This window comes from Onychomys torridus, chromosome 14 (assembly GCF_903995425.1).
Source record: "Onychomys torridus chromosome 14, mOncTor1.1, whole genome shotgun sequence".
Lineage (NCBI taxonomy): Eukaryota > Metazoa > Chordata > Mammalia > Rodentia > Cricetidae > Onychomys > Onychomys torridus.
In genome coordinates this window covers 50,802,037-50,816,674 of record NC_050456.1, presented here as the reverse complement: position 1 = coordinate 50,816,674, position 14,638 = coordinate 50,802,037, and the positions used below count along the sequence as shown (strand labels likewise).

At 43.6% G+C, this 14,638-nt stretch overlaps 1 protein-coding gene and 1 pseudogene across 7 annotated transcripts in view; one reads left to right on the top strand and one right to left on the bottom strand.

The window, feature by feature from the left end:
* The window catches only part of Sipa1l1 (signal induced proliferation associated 1 like 1), a 293,066-nt gene that overhangs the window by 215,140 nt on the left and 63,288 nt on the right, over positions 1-14,638 (bottom strand). The gene's annotated exons all lie outside the window — the stretch shown is intronic.
* Positions 1-14,638, top strand: part of LOC118595268 — a 129,394-nt pseudogene that overhangs the window by 52,372 nt on the left and 62,384 nt on the right.

The window sequence follows — 14,638 nt, the reverse complement described above, 5'->3', positions numbered from 1 at the left end:
CCAAGAGGCTTTTAAGGGAACCTTCCGAGGCACCTGCTCCTTCCTGCCCCCAGGAAGTCTCATTTAATCCTGTGTACCCCTTACCTGTGGTGTGGAGAGTGGGGTGGGTGGGCTCTGTGCGGGGTACACAGCACATGCCTCAGTTCTCGGAACAGATCAGTCTGCCCTGGAAGAACCTTTCAACCTTAGAACACTGCAACAAACAGCCTTGTGCCCAGCACAGCTCCCAGGTACACACTCTAAATGAGGTCTCTTCTTAGTGCCCAGCACAGCTCCCAGGTACACACTCTAAATGAGGTCTCTTCTTAGTGTCCGCTGCAACAATAGTGACCATGCCTTTGCATGCAACATTCTCTAGCTCCTCTGACATTCACGTCTACTAGCAAAGTACAACGCAACAGAATTGGTGTAAAAAGTGGTAAAAAGTGAGTTTAGGGTTGGGGATTTAGCTCAGTGGCAGAGCACTTGCCTAGCAAGCACAAGGCCCTGGGTTCGATCCTCAGCTCCAAAAAAAACAAAACAAAAAAACAAAAAAAGGAAAAAAAATTGGGACTGGAGATGTCTCAGAGGTTAAGAGCACTGACTGCTCTTCCAGAGGTCCTGAGTTCAATCCCCAGCAACCACATGGTGGCTCACAACCATCTGTAATGAGATCTGGTGCCCTCTTCTGGCCTGCAGCTATACATGCTGTACACATAATAAATAAATAAATCTTTTTCTTAAAAAAAAGTGAGATTAGTGTAAAAGGTAGTTGAACTAGATTTATATTGGCACATCTCCAAATGTTATTGAAAGAAAAATTTACAGATATGTAATCTCCATTATATTATCTTTTTAAAGTACAGGAACTCAATACTTTTAATTATCAATGAAAATTCAAAGGCCAAGTCAGCCTGTTGATGTGTAGAGAACAAGTAGGAGAACTGGAAAGAGAGGTGGGGTGGACCCAGGTCTTACACCATGCAAACACACATTTATTACCTTCACTTAAACTCCTTTTAGTATCTGCTAGGAACTTTGCAGGATTAACTGATTCACATGTTAATAACAGTAAAAATAAAGATAATGTGTCTACAGCTAAAACAAAATCAAATCCGGAGCTGTTCTGGAAGAGTAGGAAGAGCAGGAAACACCAAGGGTCTGTTCCCAGCCAGGCAGGGATCTGTAGGGTGGGACTGGGCTCTGGAGTCGCCTTCCAGAGGAAGGCACAGACAGCAGACTGTGATTAGTTTGGTCAGTATCACTTTGAACCACTGTGGCACCGTCTCATAACCTCAGCCCCAACCTGTCCAGGCAGTTGGGCACTTGTTCCCAGCTAGGCCAAATGTCACAGAGGCAGAAAGATTGAGAGGAGTATCTGGGGGACATGAAGAAAGGTCTCCTCATTCTGAGATCCAACCCAAGCTGTCACCAACAGAAAAGCAAGAATTCCAGAACAATTACTCTACAGTCTTCCCAGCCATAAACCTGCAATTCTGTAGGAAGCTCACCAGAGATGTCTTTACTGGAACAGGACATCCCCTGACCCTTTAGGCAACCCTAGTGGCTTCTGGCTTTACCTTATCAGATTATAATTCCATCAAGGCATCTCCAGAGCCACCCCACATACCTCTTTTATCGAGAGAGAGGAAGGAGGAAAAGCATGCTCTTAGCAATGTTTGAGATGTAAGCTGAGAGTCAAAGGGAATTCAGGGCCAATGCTGAGACAGTTAACAGTAGTTAACAGTTTACTCTCCCTTGGAGAAGCCCACAGCTACACTGGAGTAGGTCTTTCCCTCCCTCCCTCCCCTGAGGAGCACACGCCTCCACTCAGGCTATTGGTCACTTCCTTCCAAAAGTCTCTCTTTCTTCTAAACCCCATGCTTAACCCTGTATTAAAACATCTTTAGCTGGGCAGTGGTGGCTCACGCCTTTAATCCCAGCATTCTAGAGGCAGAGCCAGGCGGATCTCTGAGTTCGAGGCCAGCCTGGTCTATAGAGTGAGATCCAGAATAGGCTCCAAAACTACAGAGAGAAAAACCCTGTCTCAAAAAAAAAAAAAAAAAAAAAAAAAACCTCACATCTTTAGTAATCTCCAACTCGACTTCACCTAACTGGCTAGACCCGAAATTCTTTTCAGCTTCGAAGTCACCAATCCTGGTTTGGCCTGAGTTGAAGACCTGAAAGTCTAAAGGGACTCAGGCTGGCAGGGTGGCAGGTGGAGCTATCATGAGTGATATCTGTGTTGGGATGTGTACCCATCACAGAGGTACAGCCATAGGCCACTGCTGTGGTGCTTTTCACAACTGAATGGATTGGACAGGCCAACACACATACTATTTGATTTTTCATTTCCCCATAGGACAGACAGACATTAAAGAACTGGACACTTCAAAATTCGGCACTCAGAGAGGTGGAGCTCAGAGACAGAATGTTTGCCTAACACTCCCAAAGTTATTGAATTTGGAACCAGAACTACAAGGCGAGGGAAAAGGCTAACTGAAAGGCAGCTGCACATACAGGGAAAATCAGAAAGTGGTCCAACATGCAAGAGAAAAGCAAAAGATCTAAGTAGACCTTCATCTCCACCTCACCCATCCTGGCGCACAGCCAGCCTGCAATAGTAACAAAGAAAGACAGCAAATCCCGAGGCAGAGTGAGAACCTGACTTCCAGAGTTATCTACCACATTATTAGATTCAGAAGTGCAGTTTTCAACAGAAAAATACCTTCAAAGACACAAGATACAAGAATACACCCACATCCAACAAGACTGCATGAAAAGTGCTTATGGAAGATGTCTAGATAGACATCAGTGATCTTAACAACACAACACAGAAAGACCTAGGATGTAGAGACATCAAGAGATACAGACAAAACAAAAATAAAGTTATAAAACCAAAAAAGAAAAAAAAGTGAACAGACTTTGCAGCTCAAGTCATTCAAAGTTCGTCCCAGGTGGGAGAATCAGCAAATGGGAAGACAGAAAAATAGCAATTAGCAAGTCTGAGAACAGGGGAAACAAACAACTAAGGAAGAGAGAGCAGAGACTAAGCAACTTGCAGGCCTTTGCATCAACAAACTACTCTTGCCTCCCTGTGCCCAAGATACCCCAGAACTAGCGTGAGGAAAGTCCGGTCTGTGCTAGTTCCTGGCTTCAGTCCACCATGGCGAGAAGGCATGCTGAAAGGGCCTAACAATGGCGGGGCCTGAGGGAGGAGCTGTTCATAGCGTGGGAGTGTGTAGGGTGGTGGCAGGTATTCACGCGGAGCACACACAGGCCAGAACTAGAAATCCCTCCCACCTCACAAGACCTGGCCCATCTCCTGGAAGCTCTCCAGCCTTCAGAACAGTACTGCAGAGCAGGCACTTGAAACATGAGTCCCCAAGAAGCATTTCAGACTCAAACCAAGATGAACACCATCAAGACAATCACCAAGCACATTGTGGAAGCTACAGAAAAAAAAGGAAAAGAGAAAACAGGTCAGAACAGTATTTGAATTAATAATAACCAAAATGTCTCCAAATCTGGTGAGACACGTATATAAATATGCACAAAGCTCAAGACTCACAGCTCAGACGAAGCCAGCTGTACTGAGGCACACTGTCACCACTGTCGGAAGAGAGAACTCTGAAAGGAGGAGAGAAACAGTCGCCACATACAAGGGAGCCTCGCGGAGGATCGACACAAGACTTCCCAAAACTCCACAGATGGGCTCGGCCCACTATGGGAGACTAAGAGGACCCCTGGTAAATAAAAGGCTGAGAAAATGTGTTACCATTACAGCTGTCCTTCAAAATAAGAAAAAGGGAAAAAAAAAAAAAAAAAAAAAAAGGAGGAAATTAGAGTCTTGCAAGGTGAGCGGAAAGGACATCAGACAGTAACGGTCTCCCAGCCATGCCCACAACACTGCCCATCACAAGCACTCAGCACTCAGGAATGAGGGGAGGGTAGATGCTCAAGGTCACCCTGAACTACAAGAACCAGCATGCTCTCTGAAAAAATGATACATCCAAGAAATAAAGATCACAGTAAAGATTAAAAACACGTGGGCAAATTAAAGCTAACACTGCAACCACCATTTATTACTGTATTTTTTAGTTTTTAGCTGATTTCAGGCCAATACTTTTTAAAGTCATATTAGTCTAAAAGCTGTGTGTTCTGCCTGCACATGTGTTTCATACATGATTTCAGTGACTAGTGTGCTAGACTTTTACTAGTTCACTGGGAGTCTGAGTGTGGGTGTACAAGGGGGTGATGCCCTGACAGTGGTTCTGGAGAGGGTGAGGAGACCCCAGAACAGCAGCATGCCTGATACCACTGAAGTTAAGTGGGCACACAACAAATCAGGGTGTTCTAACTTGAGGATGCTAGTGGTAATTTCCATAGTAACCACAAGGAAAATAGCTACAGAGCATACCCAAGAAGAATTAAGAAAGGAATTTAAAGGATTCAGCTGAAAAAAAAAAAAAAAAATGGAACACAGAAGAAAACAGCAATGCAGGGAACAGAAACAGCTACAAGACTACAAGACACAGAGAACACAGCCCACAGGACAGAAGTTCCTCCTCATCAACAACGACTTTAGGCCGAAATGGATTCCACTCTCTCTCATTCAAAGACAGAAAACAGCACAGCGGGTCTTTGAGAACAGGAGCTCTCCACAGAGACTGCCTTTATAAGAGTTCACTTCAGCACTGCCGACAGAATAGCCTGAAGGATGGAAAAGGGCACCCATGCTCAGTTACCACAAGAGAGCAGGGTGACTGCCCTGATACCAGATGATGCAGGCTCGGTCAAGTGTGCATGGTAAGGAGACAGTATATACCGACATGGGGCTCAGCACAGCAAGCTTGTGTAGCCAATGGCAAGTTGCGTGTGTGTGTGTGTGTGTGTGTGTGTGTGTGTGTGTGTGTGTGTGTGTGTGTATGTATATGTATGTTTTTCAAGACAGGGTTTCTCTATGTAGCTTTGCAACCTTTCCTGGAACTCACTCTGTAACCCAGACTGGCCTTGAACTCACAGAGATCCGCCTGCCTCTGCCTCCAGAGTGCTGGAATTAAAGGTGTGCGCCACCACCGCCCGTCCCCAAAATATATTTTAAAATCCTAAAAACAAGGACTAGTTCTACCACTAGTATTAGACTTTAATACTCTACTTTCAATACTATATGCAGCTGGACTGAACACAAGAAAGGAGACATAAGTAACCAGCTACACCACTGTAAAACAGAACACTAGCAAGCAAAACATGAACACTCTTCTCCAGCACTGTCCAGAATAAACAATAGCCAGACTATAAACGAGGTCACAAAACTGTAAACGCTAAGTATCATGCAAAGTATCTTCCCCAACCACAACACAAAGGAGTTCGAAGTCAGTCACAAAAATAAAACCAGAAAGAGCACAAAATCATGGGGATTGAACAATACATTAGTAAACAGCCAGTTGAACCAAGAGAATAAAAATACAACATTCTGAAACTAACGGTTTTACAGCAAAGAAAGGACTGGGGAGAAACACACAGCAATCAACACTTCCACTTAGAGGAAACTGCAAGTCACTAAACCAACTACAAATTGTAAGACCAGAAAGTAAGAAACTAAACAGAAGCCAGTAAGAGGAAGAATAAAGATGGAAGCAGAAATAATCAGAACAGAGAGAAGGAAAACACTAAAAAAGTAGGGAAACCAAAAACTTGTTCTTTGGAGTTAAAAAAAAAAAAATTAACAAAACTCACCAGTGTTTAGCCGGATGTATTAAGTCAAAAAGAGGAAGATAAGTAATTTCTAAATCAGAAACAAAAGTAGGGACATTTATCACTGATTCCACAGAACTAAAAGGGACTGTAAGAGAGCTGGCAAGTAGGGTAACTTACATTAAATGGACAATTTCTAGGAACACCAAATGTACCAAAATTCTATCATGAAAAAACAAAAACTTAATGATCCTGTAACTAGCAAAGAGGGGAAACCAGTAACCAAAAAAATCTCTTGACAAAGAAAAGCTTTGACCTTAATAGTTTTCCTGGTTAACATGTAAAAGAATACCAAGAATGTCAATCCTCAAACACCCAAAAGCCTGAAGAGAAGGGGTCACTTCTGAACACACCTCCTCCTAACTCCAGCTCCAAGCAAAAACACTGTAAGAAAGCTCCAGGCCAGGAGCTCTAATGGGCAGAGATAAGAAGAATCCTCAGCAAAAACACTAGCAAATTGAACTGAGCAGTATACTAAAGGATTACGCACAGGAGACCATGTGGAAATTACTCCTGGAATGTACAGTATTTGCTACATGCAAATCAATCTGCAATACCCCATTACAACAAGAACCAATAAAGCACGCCCTGTGATTAGCTCAAGAGATGTAGAGGGCAAAGCAACTGGCAAAACTCAACCCTCCCTACTCCCTCACAACAAAAACAAGGAACAAACAGCAATAGAAAAAACCACCCACAGTGGTAATAAAGTCATAAAGACCCACAGTGAGCATCAGTGATGACAAAGCGTTTCCTCAAAGACCAGGAACCTGGTGAGGAGGATGGCCACTTCCCTATTCTACTCACTACAGTATCAGGAGGCCTAACCGGAGGGAGTACCCAGACCGGAAAAAGAAACGGACAGTGGAGTTGAAAAGAAAAACTAAAGCCTCCTCTGTCTGCAGATATTACATATAAGCCCCCGAGTCCGCAAAAATAAAACTGAACCAATACAAGTCTGGTACTTGACAGGATGCACAATCACACCCAGGTCTGAGCTGTGGTGCTCTATACAGCGAGCACTCTGGAAAGGACACTGCAAATGTGTAGCAAGAATCTTAAAAGTTCTTAATAAAATCAAACCTGAGGCCAGTTATTGGGGTGAATGCTGGAAGATCAGAGAAGCAGAACAACCACAGCCACCTCACCTTGCCAGGTCCTCAGCTGATCCTGTTTCCTCAGACTGGAAACCTCTGAGTCCTTAACCATAGTGGATCTCAGCTGAACTGCTGCTCAAAAACCACAATGCTTAACCAGCCAAAGGCTTCTAGTTTCTGGTCCTCACGCCTTATATACCTTTCTACCATTACTCCCTGGGATTAAAGGCGAGAGTCACCAAGCCTGGCTGTTACCAGTGTGGCCTTGAACTCACAGAGATCCACAGGGATTCTGCCTCTGGAATGCTAGGATTAAAGGCTTGAGTGCCACCATTTTCTAGCCTCTGTATCTAGTGGCTGTCTATTCTCTGACCCCAGATAAATTTATTAGGGTGCACAATATTTTGGGGAACACAATACCACCACACAAATGCAAATCTATTCACACTTAGGTCAAGAGAAAAAATACTTAGGGACTGGTTTAACCAAAGAAGAAAAACTGTAACAAAGGCTGAAAAAAGACATAAATACAGAGAAACATTCCCCATGTCCACAGATTAGAAGATGTGATGCAGTTAAAATGGTCATACTAAAATATAATACAATCTTTATCTAAATTCCGTGGCATTTTCTACAAAAAAAAAAAAAAAAAGTTTTTAATCCTAAATTTCCAAATAGCCAAAGTGATCTAGACAAATCTGAATTAAAAAGTGTGATGGAGACACTGTATCCGCTAGTATCAAACTGCATTAGAAAGGCCCAGTAATCAAAGTAGTGTAGTAACAGCATACAGACAGACATAAAAACCCACAGGCTAGAACACAGAGCCCAGAAACAAACCCTCAGAGACATGGTCAAATACCTCAACACCACAGCTGAAAACATTCCATGACAGTCTTGTTCAATATATGCTGCTGGGGAAAAGTAAATATCCGCATGCCAAACAATGAAATGGGAACTTGACATACAAAAACTTAATTTAAAATAGTCAAAGACTCATATGCAAAACCCCAAACTAAAAAACTCCCTGAAGAAAAGGTCAACACCTCACAGCAAGGGTTTGGCAATGGCCACTTACAACACACCGTGGTCCAGACACTAAGAGGAATCATAGAAACTCAACTTTGGGACGGGCAGTGGTAGCACACGCCTTTAATCCCAGCACTCCACACGCCTTTAATCCCAGCACTCGGGAGGCAGAGGCAGGCAGATCTCTGTGAGTTTGAGGCCAGCCTGGTCTACAAAGCGAGTTCCAGGAAAGGCGCAAAGCTACACAGAGAAACCCTGTCTTGAAAAACCAAAAAAAAAAAAAAGAAAGAAAGAAAAAAGAAAAAAAGAAACTCAACTTTGTACATGAGAGAGCACCAAGAGAGTGGAGAAGCAACCCACAGAATAGGAGAAAATGTGTAAACAGTATCTGATAAGGCCTCAATACATAAGGTTCTTCTAACAGTTTGGAAAATGCAAGAACTAACACAACACCCAGGAAGCTCTTCTGATGTGATTCATTATCAGTCATGCAATCCCTACCCAAATATTCTTTTTATTCCAGGCCAAAACAAAAACCAAAACCCCTTACTATCAACTGCAAGAGGAACTCACATGGAAATGCTACAATCACATCAACATCACTGATCTGAAGCTGTGGTCCTCCCTTTACCCACTAAGAGCCCACCACCAGTGGTGAGAGCTGGCCTAAGTCTGCAACCCAAGTCTGCAGTGTGGGTAAATTTCTGTCAGTCAGGAGGTATTTGTTGGAAGGCAAGGGCCTGCATGAGCATTCACCAAGCCTGTGGAAACTTTAGATAAATGTTAACCTCGGTCATTTCTCAAACCAACTGACTAGGAAAAGAAAACAAACACTTAAAATAACAAAAAGGGTCCAATGACAACTGTAGTGACATCCTTTAAAAAGAAAGAAAAGAAAAGGGTTCCTTCTAGATCATTGGGGCTATTGCTCCTCCGCAGCCATCATTACCTAAGCTTCTGCAGGCTTACCTAAACCCCTTCTAAAGGTGGGGAGCTCCTATGGACAACACTGGTTCAGGAGGTGCCCCCGCTCTGAGAGGCCCACCCTGCCCATGTGCAGACCTCGACACATTTTGGGCAGATGTGACCAGTGATTTTCTTCAAGTCTACAGCACTCATCCCTAAATTCTCTTGCTTTAAAAATCTTTCCCAACAAAACACAGCAAAGCTGTCTTCCCAAGTGAGACAAATCCTCCACATCAAATGAGTTTCCCTCAAGTAAGACCCTACCATTCATGTGACCTTAATTTTACATGCAAGATATTCATGAAAGTTACTTAGACATTACCAAAGACATTCACAACTTTCCTTCTTACATAAAATGTGCTTAAAGATTGACACATTTAAAAAGACGGAGTTTTTTTTCTAGGCTCCAGTCTATAATCCCAGGATGCAAGAGGAAAAGGCTGGACTGTAATAATTTCTAGGGTACTGAGGGCTACAGAACAAGTACCAGGCAAGCCAAGGCCACAGAACTTGTCTCAAAAACCAGTGAGAATGGAAATAAAAAAGGCCAGGTTTTAAATACAGCCCCTATTACTAAGGGTGTCCAGAGCCCTTGGACATACATTCCTGCAAAAAGAACTGGTCAAGCCCAGCTTCCCTCTACTTGCACCCGGCCCTGATGTTCGGACCTCCCAGCAGCCAATCTTCGGCACACCAATGCTGTGAGAGAGGCAGAGGCAGAAGGAGATGGGTTGAGCCCTGTCCAGTTCCCAACTCCCACTCCCACCTAGCTCACCCACATCCACAAGGCACAAGCTCTCTACTATTTTCTGAGGCCTGAACTTCAGACTTTTTCAAGTCTGTTCTTATTAGCAGCTCTGTGTGTGTGTGTGTGTGTGTGTGTGTGTGTGTGTGTGTGTGTGTGTGTGTGTCTATCTCTTTTGTTGTTTTGAAGCAGGGGTTCACTCTGCACCCCACAACTTGTAGAGGTCTTGCTTCAGTTTTCCTAGGTGCTAGGATTACAGACAGGAGCCACCAGGCCCAGCATGCAAATTCCAAATTTACTAGATAATCAAAAAAGGGAAGCCAAGACTAAGAAATCAAGATCATGGGTTACAGGGCAGCCTGAGAGAGACAGTGGAAACACTGATGGGGGAGGGGGTAGATAAAACTACAATACAACCATCTTCATTCCAACCTCTGCCCCCAAAAAAGGTGACAAATATTTTAAGCAGACAGCGTTCCAAAGGCAACTTAATTTAAATTGCAGTACTCAGGACTCCTGTGAACAGAGTAAGTTTAAAAGCCAAGTGTCTACTGGACATGGGAAGCTCTGTTCTTCTGTTCTACTGAACATAAAGGTAAGAAAAGAATTTCGTGAAAACGAGCTGGTCCTGACAAAGACAAAGGCAACAGCAGCATTAGTAAACCTGAAGGGTCCTATCTGCAGACTGGAAAGTGCTTGCCAAAGATGTGCACGGCATCTTCTTTTCCCAGCGCCATCTTCTTTTTCCAGAATTAAAGGATGGGGAGGCAGGGTTTGAAACAATAAATAAGCATTAAAAAAGCTATTCTGTGGCTGGAGAGATGGCTCAGAGGTTAAGAACACTAGCTGTTCCTCCAGAGGTCCTGAGTTCAATTCCCAGCAACCACATGGTGGCTCACAGCCATCTGTAATGAGATCTGGTGCCCTCTTCTGGCCTGCAGGGATGCATGCAAACAGAACACTGTATACATAATAAATAAATCAATCTTTTTTTTAAAAAGGCTATTCTGAGCTGGCTTAGGGTATACCACATTCAACGACAATCAGTCATTCACACCTCAAGATAAGAAGTCTCTACAATCAGCCCTTTGCTACCATACATCTTCAATGATTCTGAGTACCATCAGCACTGAAGCATCGAAACTGTGTCTTATTCATCTCAGGTGGCATCTGTCTTGTGCCTTTGGTGCCACTGTGGAACCAACAGCTTACAGAAGGAACATTATCAAGTCTCCACAAGGCAGAGCAAAATATTTCGACAAGTCAGTCTTGTGTGCCTTGATCTAGTCTCAGTTTGGGGGACTCACTCTGCTGGACCTAAACATCTATTCCCGTCTGTCCTAAAGAAGATGTACTTGCCAATGATAAGGAAGTCACAGAGCACAGGGGAGGACAAGAAGGGGCAGGTGACAAGTCCAAAGGCTGTGGCTGTGGAGGTGGTTTCCAGATGCTGAATCAGTTCCAGGCATTGCTGACTGGACTGCTAGCCCGGCAAAGCCCGTCATCACAGACTGGGTCTCCTGTCACTGTCACACCTAACACCAACAAGTGTCTAGAAGAATGTGCAATCAAGAATAGATTCCCTGTTCTGTTCACACCTCCTGAAGGGCTGGCCTGTCCCATAAAACAGCAAAAATGTGTATGTGAGAGCATGTGTGTGACCCCGCGCGCGTGCGTGCGTGTGTGTGTGTGTGTGTGTGTGTGTGTGTGTGTGTGTGTGAGAGAGAGAGAGAGAGAGAGAGAGAGAGAGAGAGAGAGAGAGAGACAGCAAGCACACCGAAGCTAACAGCCAACCTCCAGTGTTACTCCTCTCCTCAGGAGCCATCAAATGTGTTTTGAGGCAGGGTCTCTCCCTGGGACACAGAGCTCACCTATTAGGATAAATTGGCTGGCCAGGGAGCCCCATGAATCTGCCTGTCCTAAGTGTGTACCGCCACACTTACTTTTTTATGTGTGTTCTGGGTATCAAACTGACTAAGCCATTTCTTCAGCCCAAAAACACGTTTGCATATCTTTTCTCTATGAACACTCTTCAGTAAGGACAAGGCTCCTGAATGTGCTCCAGTAAAAATGTGACCAATGTTATCCTTCCTAACGGTTTTCAGGGGAAGAAAAAAGGAGAGATGTTCCACTGCCGTTACCACTCCTCACTAGAAGCAGTTGGCTGCTAGAGCTATCCTAGCCACACTTAGTAACTGGAGTTTTGCTTATGGAGCAGTGTTCAGAATACCAGGACAGGCAGGAGATACAGCACGATCTGAGAGCTTAAACGAGAAGGCACCCAGAAGGCTTAGAGGTGTGGCCTTGCGGGAGACGTGTCACTGGGAGGTGGACTTGGGTTTCTAAAGTCGTTCTCACTCAGCCTTTCTCTCCGCCTAGTGATTGCTGTCTCAGGGTGCAAGCTCTCAGCTACTGCTCCAGGGCCATGCCTGCCGGCTGCCATGCTCCCCACCATGATGGTCATGAACCATCATGGCCCTCGGAAACCGTAAACCCTAAGAAACATTTTCCTGTAAGTTGCCTTGGTCATGGTATCTCATCACAGCAACAGGAAGCGACTCAGACAAACAATGTCCAAGATCAAGGTGAGAATCAGAGAAGGCCAGATAACAGGCACAGGCATCCCCAGTACCTGTGGAAAAGCTGGTCCCAGGGCTGCCCCCCCACCCCAATTCCCAGACCTTCATGCTCAAGCCCTTTATATAAAAAGATGGAAGGTAACCCAGACGTGCTGGCTCATGTCTGTAACCTCAGGACTCAGGAGACTAAGGCAGTAAGCTTGCAATGAGTTCAAGACCAGTCTGGGCTACAAAGCTGCGTGAAACCCTGTCTTAAAAAAACAAAGATAATAAATAAAATGGCATGACATCTGCATAAAAGCTATGCCTTAAGTCAACTCTAGTGTGCTAACAATGCCTCCCACCACATAAATGCAACACAGACAAGTAGTACTAGCTGGAGAATGAAGTCACGCAAAGGCCTGTCCATTTCAGAATAGATGCCATCTATTTCACAGATTCTCAAACTGGCTCTATAGAACCCCGGTGGTAGAATCCACAGATGTGCGGGCAGCTTGCTCTTTTTCCTTCCCACCCCCAGTATCAGAGCTGCAGGTTACATGGAGCATTCCTGCAGGATACCTGCTTCAGCATCCAGAAATTCCTGAGGCTCCAAAGATTCTGTTTTCAAAAAGGAGACAGTTTCTCAGATGTGTTGCTAATAAAGAAATTAATAATAAAATAAGCTGGGCGGCAGTGGAGCATGCCTTTAATCCCAGCACTTAGGAGGCACAGCCAGGCGGATCTCTGTGAGTTCAAGGCCAGCCTGGTCTACAGAGTGAGATCCAGGCCAGGCACCAAAACTACACAGAGAAACCCTGTCTCGAAAAACCAAACAAAAAAAAAAATTAATAATAAAATAAAAATAAGCAAAAAATGGCCTTTTCAAATGGCTAGAAAATTCAGAGATCTAAAACTTTCTTAGGTTCTACCTCTATTAAATATGAGACTAGGAATGGCCAGATAAACGCAGCCCAAGAATGCCCTAAAGTGCTTTAAAGACACTTTCCAAGATAATTATTCCCCCATTTCGCTCTTGAAATTCAAGGGAGGTCAGAAATAGAATGCCACTTTGAGAGCAGTGCTCCTGTTACCCAGCAGGCTTTGGAAGCAATAAGCTCTGAACAAAGGTTGACAAAGGTGAGATCTCAGATATCCTTGGCTGCTCCTGGACCAAATCACTCCAGATGAGCCGACTTCTTAGGTCATTTTTCTCCTAACAAAGCAGCAGATAAGAAAATTCTCCAGGTCTTTGTCTCTGCACTTGTCTGAGATCAAGGTCAAGTACAAAGTAAGTGAACCAAAGAGACCTATATAAGCGCAAACCACCGGGCTCATTGGAATTCTACTTCCTGCAGTGTTTGGGACAAGGAGAAAATGTCTCTTCAGATTAGGCTGGTTGGTTTTTTTCCCCCACTACAGCATCCATCCTCCTTTCCCAACTAATTTCAAGGTTTGGAATGCTTTCTGAAATATTAGAGGACGTCTATGCTAAATCTGAGTCTCTACAGAGGAGCAGCCTAATGAGTAACTTAACTCAAGATTTAATTTACCTAGTAAAAACTTCTTTATGCAATCTTAAAATCAACTATCCCTATCTTTTCCAGGGAGCCACGCAAAATAAGCTAACTCCCCATGAAGGTTCCCACATGCCTCCCTGGTAGTCTGCACAGAGCATGCTAGCTAGCAACCTTTACTTCTCTAGACTTACATTGCTTTGTAGATCTACTCTGTAGCACAAGATAGGTATGTGCATGTGGTACTCATACATGAACCACCCATACATGCATCATTTGATGAGTTAACGACATCATCCCTAAATCCTTAAAAGGATTCCTTTAAATTTTTCTTTTTTTATTTTTTTAAATTTATTTGTATTTTATGCATGATTTTTCCACATGTATGCCTGCAGGCCAGAAGAGGGCATCAGACTCCACTATAGATATGGTTGCGAGCCACCAGGTGGGTGCTGGGAATTGAACTCAGATCCTCTGGAAGAGCAGCCAATGCTCTTAACCCCTGACCCATCTCTCTCCAGACCCTAAAAATTTCTAATTGCCCCCATTTCAAGTTTTATTTAAAATGAGATTCTGTGGTCTCTAGGTAATCACTAACAAAAGCTTCTGAAATATTTCAGATTCTAACATTTGAGAATTTTACTTCACTCATAATAAAACTAGTACCCCGAATATGCATGTATAGAAGCTACAAAACTACATTCTTTTGGCAATATTCTTACCACTAAGAAAAATTTAAGCAAAAGTAAAATGTAATATATACAAAGGAATACAAAGCATCTTATTTACAAGAGTGAAAAAACAACGTACTTATACTATGATTTCTTTTCTTTTCTTGACAATTCTCTGACATTATGGGTGGATATTCTAAAATGAAACATGAAAAATGACTCCAAGACCAATGGCAGCACACAAGTCAGGAAGAGTAAAGAGGAGCAATCTGGCTACCTCCTAACTCATAAGCTTAGCACTTCAAACCATACAGCATGC